Source organism: Primulina eburnea, chromosome 18 (genome assembly GCF_022965805.1).
Source record: "Primulina eburnea isolate SZY01 chromosome 18, ASM2296580v1, whole genome shotgun sequence".
Lineage (NCBI taxonomy): Eukaryota > Viridiplantae > Streptophyta > Magnoliopsida > Lamiales > Gesneriaceae > Primulina > Primulina eburnea.
The window spans coordinates 8767111-8774746 of record NC_133118.1 but is presented as its reverse complement, the minus strand read 5'-3'; positions in this window follow the sequence as shown (position 1 = coordinate 8774746).

Here is a 7636-nt window from a genome sequence, read left to right as displayed (position 1 = left end):
AAAAGTTAGAACCCGGGTCCCCACAAAAGTCAGCTAATCCCAACACTATACAATCTAGGTCAATTTCATGTCCCTCAAACTGTAGGATGCAATGTCTAACCGTAGTTACAGAAATCAACCCACTTCCCAACGGAGAAGTAATAGATACAACATCTAACAAAGACTCAACAGGCAGAGAATGCAACAATGCAAATCGCTCTGAAATGAATGTATGTGATGCACCTGTATCTATCAAAATATAAGCAGGATAACCATAAAGGAGACAGTTACCTGCTATAACATCATCTGGTGCATCCTGTGCTTGCTCCTCTGTCAACGCAAACACTTGGGCCTGTTGCCTCGGAGGTTGAGTCACAGTCTGACTACCTCGGCCTCTGGGTTGAGTCTGTGCCGGTGGAGGCTGAAAAGAGTGAACTGATGATGCCTGCCGCTCAAACTGAGGTACTGACCCGGATGCTCGTCCACTCTGGGCTGGCTGTACACTCCTCTGGGGACAGACTTTGGCAAAATGCCCCGGTTGCCTACAAATGTTGCATCGGCCCGTAACTCCTTGACACTGTTCTGTTGCATGCTTTCCTCCACAGGAACTGCAATAAACACCTGTATACCTCGAACTTGGATCGAAACCACTCTGTCTTGATCCACTGGAGCTCGACGAACTGCTCCCAGGTCGCTTAAACTGTTTCCCCTTTGCCTTCAGCTGTTCCTTTCTGCCACTGCTACTACCGCAACTTTCAAATCTTGGAGGGGGTGGAATGGTAGGTGTTGGTGGTCTCGGTATCGGAGCAACATAAGGAGCACTCCGCTGCCTCAACAATCCTGCTTTTGCACCCTTGGCTCGATTCAATGCATCCGCAAAGTTATTAGGTCTTCCCGTGTTTACCAAGGTAAAGATGTCCGGGTTCAAGCCATTTATAAATTGATCCGCCATGGCCTCGTCATTTCCTGAAACATGAGGTGCGAAACGAAGCAAGGAAGATAATTTGGCAACGTACTCCTCAATGTTTAATTGCCCTTGCCTCAGATTGGCAAATTCAGCACCTTTGTCTTTACGGTAGGAGATGGGAAAGAAACGTAAATAGAACTCCGTCTTGAACACCTTCCATGAAATTTCGGTACCACGTTGCTCTAGTGCTCTCTTCATGTTCAACCACCAATTCTTGGCTACATCCTGGAGTTGATGGCCAATAAGCTTTATTCTTTTCTCGTCACCATACTCCAAAGAGTCGAATAGCATCTCAATGTCTTCCAGCCAACTTTCACAATCCACTGCCAGTTCTGTACCTTTCAAGGTTGGCGGTCGAAAGGATTGAAATCGTTTGAGCAACGTCTCCATTGGCGTAGCAGTAACATCCATCGGATCTCCGGATGTGCTACCCTGTTCTGGCGCTAATGGTCGTAGAGGCACTGCTGCTCTTCGAGGAGGCATGTATCTAATAATCCAACTGATTAGTATACCAGATATACAACTGTCTCAATCCTCCTCTAGTCAGTTACCTCTGATCTAGAATCGGTTCTGATTCAGTTAATCACATGTTATAATCAAATCAAATAACACACGCACAATAAGGAAAGCATTAAATCATGCTAGCACATCATAAAGCAAGGAAACGACTCAATCTACCCCGCTCATTCTATCTTATCTTATACTAAAAGATCTGTTGCTCTGATACCACCTGTTGTGGGGACCCATGCTCTAATTCTTTTTCTTGGGGTTAAATGGATCGTTAACATAAAACGTGGGTCAAATTTTCGCTTTTTAACATTCAATCAAATGTTACTAACTAGGCATAAAACATGTCCCTATTTTATTACATCAGCATAATATACAAACATAGGATACAACATTTCTTGTTTTAATCCATCCTCTATCAACTAGTAGTGAAATACAGTACAAGATAAAAGTAATTCTACTAGTCCATCTGCTAGGCCCGTGATCACCACGCTATGTCCATCGCTCATCTCTGTCGTGACCCAGATCCTGCCCCACCTGTTGTTATGCACACATACAGACATAACAACAGCCAGAAAACCAGTGAGAACAAATCCCAGTATAAACATGTAACATGCATATAAACAATCTAAACATTAAACATGCTGATATGAATGTCATTCATATAAAATCATGCAATGTGAATCTAATCATGTCTAGACTCGACTCGACTAGAACTCTAGGGATCCCGTTGTGAATAAGACGTCAATGGCTGTCACCTATCCTACCAATCGTGGTGCTGTACGTCTTATTCCTAGACTTCGGCCTGATCTGTATCCGCGTCTACAATAGGGGCGGTGATCTTCCCCTAAGCTGTGATATCGCCGAACGTCTAGAGTCTGCCTGATCTCCAGACTGTCCTATCTTAATGCATGAATACAAAATCTGTAAACAAGCATAATCATTCTAATGCAATGTCCCATGATCTGTAAACACCGCATAGCAAGATTTGCATACAAGTTCTATAAACAAATCTATATACAATTCATAATCATATCAAGATATAAACAATAAAATAAGTATGTGATTTTGGTTGGGAAACTCAAATGTGATCTTATTTGAGTCGTGGTTCCCCAAACAAAACATGTACTATACCTTTCGTCGTAGAATCGCTGTCACGGTCGCCAATACGAATCTGAAATGGAAATGTGGATACGCACTCTATCAATTTCTAATCTAAATCAACATATATCCAAGTCACTACGTGATCTCAATACATTTTGACGGCATAACGGTGTAATTCTCGATACCGGTCAATCAAATTCTCAACAGATATCAATACTATCTCACTCTCAATCATAATCCACTACAATATCCATCCAAAACACAATAATTCTGTCCCAACAATTCATAAATCATACTGAAATTCATAGGAAATGCATATGATATCCTTTCTTTGATCCGTTTACAAATATATCATGCTCAATACGTCAAGAACACAATATAACTATCATATTCCAATTTCTCCAATATCTGAATTTCAAAACTTACTGAAATCGAATAAAACTTACATCACTTTGTAGATAATGAAGAGAGAAGCTCAAAATCGAAGTCGGATTTGAATTTGGATTGCTAAATTTTGCCAAATCATAATTTAGAGAACCTAAGAACAAGAATCTCCCTTCCTCTGAAAGCGTCGACTCTGGCTGGAATGAGAAGAATTCGTGCCACCTCTATATATATATTGCATGGTTCAAGACACATGGCAAATCCTTTGAAATACACGTCTCGCGCATATGCGCGGACACTACTCGCGCATATGCGCGAGACCTACTGTCTCGACAACTTGGCAGAAATTCACACTCGCGCATATGCGCCACTAAACTCGCGCATATGCGCCAATGTTTCTAGACGCTCCGCGCATATGCGCCACTACTCTCGCGCATATGCGCTAAGGCTGCTGGCCTGCTCGCGCATGTGCGCGCCTTTCTTCGCGCATGTGCGCCATAGCTTCGACCTTACACATTATTTTGATTATCTTTCACATCTTTATTGTACATTTTCCTTTCTTTTCTAGTCCAATGAAATACATCTACAATCATCTTAATTATCAACAAATCCATCTGATTATGATAACTAAATCTTCGAGCCTTACAATTTCGCCCTCGAAATCAAAGGCACTCTCTATACAAGATGTAATATAATCAACACTGACTAAATACTTATATCATATAAATAACTCGGGATGTTTCTGTCGCATATCTGCTTCTGTCTCCCAAGTTGCTTCTTCCACGCCGTGACGACTCCACTGAACTTTCACAAGTGGAATAATCTTCGTTCTGAGCTTCTTTTCCTTCCGATCAAGAATCTGTATCGGTTGTTCAACATAGCTCAAGGTCTAATCAAGTTCAGCTTCATCAGACTGAATGACATGAGAAATATCTGGCATATACTTACGCAACATTGACACATGAAAGACATCATGTATCCCAGATAACGAAGGAGGAAGAGCAAGTCGATAGGCTCGGTCGCCAATCTTTTCCAAGATCTCGTAAGGACCGACGTATCTAGGAGACAGCTTCCCACGCTTACCAAATCTGACAACGCCTCTGAACGGAGAAATTTTCAAGAATACTCTGTCTCCTTGCTCAAATACCAACGGTCTACGTCTGACATTGGCGTACTTGGTTTGCCTATCTTGTGCCATCTTCATCCTCTTCTGAATGACTTTCACCTTCTCAGTCATGTCACGAATCATATCTGGCCCAAGTTCTGGTACCTCTGAGACATCATCCCAGTATAGCGGAGATCTGCACTTCTTGCCATATAAAGCTTCAAACGGTGCCATCTCAATACTCGTCTGATAGCTATTATTGTAAGAAAATTCGCAAAGAGGTAGGGAATCTTGCCAACTAATGCCAAAATCTAGCACAACGGCTCTCAACATATCCTCTAGTGTCTGGATAGTCCGTTCTGACTGTCCATCTGTCTGAGGATGATAAGCAGTACTCAGGTGTAATGTAGTACCCAAAGCCTGCTGTAAACTGTGCCAGAAATGTGAAGTGAATCGTGGATCACGATCGGATACGATAGACTTCGGCACTCCATGCAATCTGACTACCTCTCGAATATATATTTCCGCCATCTGATCTTGTCTATATGACATTCTGTACGGAATGAAACAAGCAGATTTGGTCAGTCTGTCAATAATGACCCAAATCGCATCACAGCCTCTGGATGATCTAGGTAACTTCGTCACGAAATCCATGGAAATGTGGTCCCATTTCCATTCAAGAATGGCTAAACTCTGAAGTAATCCACCAGGCTTCTTCCTCTCAGCTTTCACCTGTTGGCAGTTCAAACACTTAGACACAAATTCGGCAATGTCTGACTTCATTTGCTTCCACCAGAATTGTGTCTTCAAGTCATTGTACATCTTCCTGCCACCAGGATGGATGCTGAACCGACTACAGTGTGCTTCAGACATAATCTGATGCTTCAAATCTGAAACATCTGGTACTACAAGACGGTTATTGACGTACAAAACATGATCACGCACCTGATGTTCTGACAAATGTCCTGCTCTGACCATCTGAATCGATTTTTGCACATTTTGATCTGTTCTTTGTGCTTCTTTGATTCTCATTATCAAGTCCGGTTCAACGTGAATAGCAGCAAGCCTGTAATGCCCGAGGAATTGATTATCGTAATTTGCTATGAGATTAGTGAATTAAATAGATATAACTGTAAACGGGCCACTACGAGACCAGATTGGATAAAGAATATAAATTTCACCAATTTCGGGCAGAACTAGTGGCGCCCGAGCGGTAGAAAGTGACCGCCCGAGCGCCAATGTTCCATGGCATCACGTTCGGGCAGAAGGTGTGGCGCCCGGGCGGTAATTTATGACCGCCCGAGCGCCAGAATCTCGCATGGCGGGCAGAACCTTCCGCGCTCGGGCGGTAGATTTTTACCGCCCGAGCGCCGAGCTCGCGCCCGGGCGGTAAGTTTCGACCGCCCGAGCGCCAGCAAGATTTGGCCAAAGGAAGCCACGTTTCATTGGCATGCAAGGGGCGAAATATATAAACGTTAATTGCCTCATAATTCATCAGAAACAAGAACGAGAAAGCTCCGTGAAGCTTTTAGAAATTCTTGCGCCGGTAGTTTGCAATCCGTCCGTTAGATTTGAAATCCGACTTCGGTACCGTGTTTCTATCGTTACAGGCTACGCGTGGACGTAAGTTTTACTATGTTTTGGCATGTCTTGAAATTATGATGTTGTAGGAATCAGATATGATTCATATATGTTGTTTCGGACATATTAGACATCGTATAATTACAACCGGATTTAAGAACGGACACCGTATAGAATTGTTATGAATTTTAGAGTTGAATTGATTGGGTTTTGATACCAGATTTATACCATTATCAGTTATGAATTGGGGAAATTGATGTAATTGTTTATTATAGAGATTGTGCAGTTGAAATGATACTGAGATCAAGTAGTGAATTGATAGTATAGGTGTTGATTTGGATTAGTAATTGATAAATTGTGTATCAACATTCCATTTCAGATTCATCTTACCTCATTTCGACATCGAGACCTCGACATCGTTAAAGGTTTAGCAAAGAAAGGTATAAGTCATGTTTTGTTTGGGGAGATGTAACTCAAATAAGATATTATTTGAGTTTCCCAACCAAAATCACATACTAGTATTATTAGATATATTGTAACATGTTTATGAATTGTGTATAGCATTATATTCAATCTTTTAACATATTTATGCTTTGATTTCAGAATTGTATTCAAGCATGTATGATCAGTGTGATATTCAGATATGAATATGATTATACTTTGTTTACATATTGATATTCATTGCATTTAAGATAGGAGAGTCTTTGACAGGCATTGTCAAATAGCTAGACGTTTCGGTGTATCTCAGCATAGGAGTAGGTATTACTCTTATTGCCTCCGTTGATACAGCTCAGACCGAAGTCTAGGAATGAGACGTTCATTACCCCGATTGGAGGGTAGGTAGTGACGTCTTATTCACACCGGGATCCCTAGAGTTCTAGTCGAGTCGAGTCCAGACATGGTTTGATTCGCATTGCATTGCATGTGCATATGATGTCATTCATGATAGCATGTTTCATGTTTAATTGATTATATGCATGTATACATGTTTATACTGGGATTTGTTCTCACCGGTTTTCCGGCTGTTGTTATGTCTGTATGTGTGCATAACAACAGGTGGGGCAGGATCTGGGTCACGCAGAGGATGAGAGATGGACATAGCGTGGTGATCTCGGGCATAGCAGAAGAACTAGTAGTTGTACTTTTGGCATGTACTGTATTTAATTACTAGTTGTCGAATATGGTTTGGAACCAGACATATTTGTATCTTTTGTTATAGATTATGTTGTTAATGTCTATGGTGTATGCTTGAGTTATATAACATTAGAATTAATGTTAAAAGCAAAAAATTTGACCCTCTTTTTATATTAATGATCCGTTTTAATCCCAAAGAAAAGAATTAGAGCCCGGGTCCCCACAACAGGTGGTATCAGAGCCATAGGTTCTATAGATTGAGATAGAATAGAATGAGCGGGGTAGATCGAGTCTTCTTCCTTGCTTTATGATGTGCTAGCATGATTTAGTGCTTTCATTATTGCATGTTGTATGATTATCTGACTTGTATTACAGCATGTGTTAGTAAAGACTGAATCAGAACCGATTCTAGATCAGAGGTAACTGACTAGAGGAGGGCTGAGACAGTTGTATATCTTGTATTCTAATCAGTTGGATTATTAGATACATGCCTCCTAGAAGAGCAGCCGTTCCTTTACGACCACCAGCGCCAGAGCAGGGTAGCACATCCGAAGATACGATGGATGTCACTGCTACGCCCATGGAGACGTTGCTGAAGCGATTCCAATCCTTTCGACCTCCCACATTAAAAGGTACCGAGAATGCCATCGAGTGTGAAAGTTGGCTTGAGGACATTGAGATGTTATTCGAGTCTCTGGAATATAGTGACGAGAAACGAGTGAAACTCATTGGCCATCAACTGCAAGATGTGGCTAAGTATTGGTGGGTGAATATAAGGAGAGTACTAGAACAGCGTGGCACCGAGGTTACATGGAAAGCATTCAAGACGGAGTTCTATCAGCGATTCTTCCCTGTATCCTATCGCAAAGATAAAG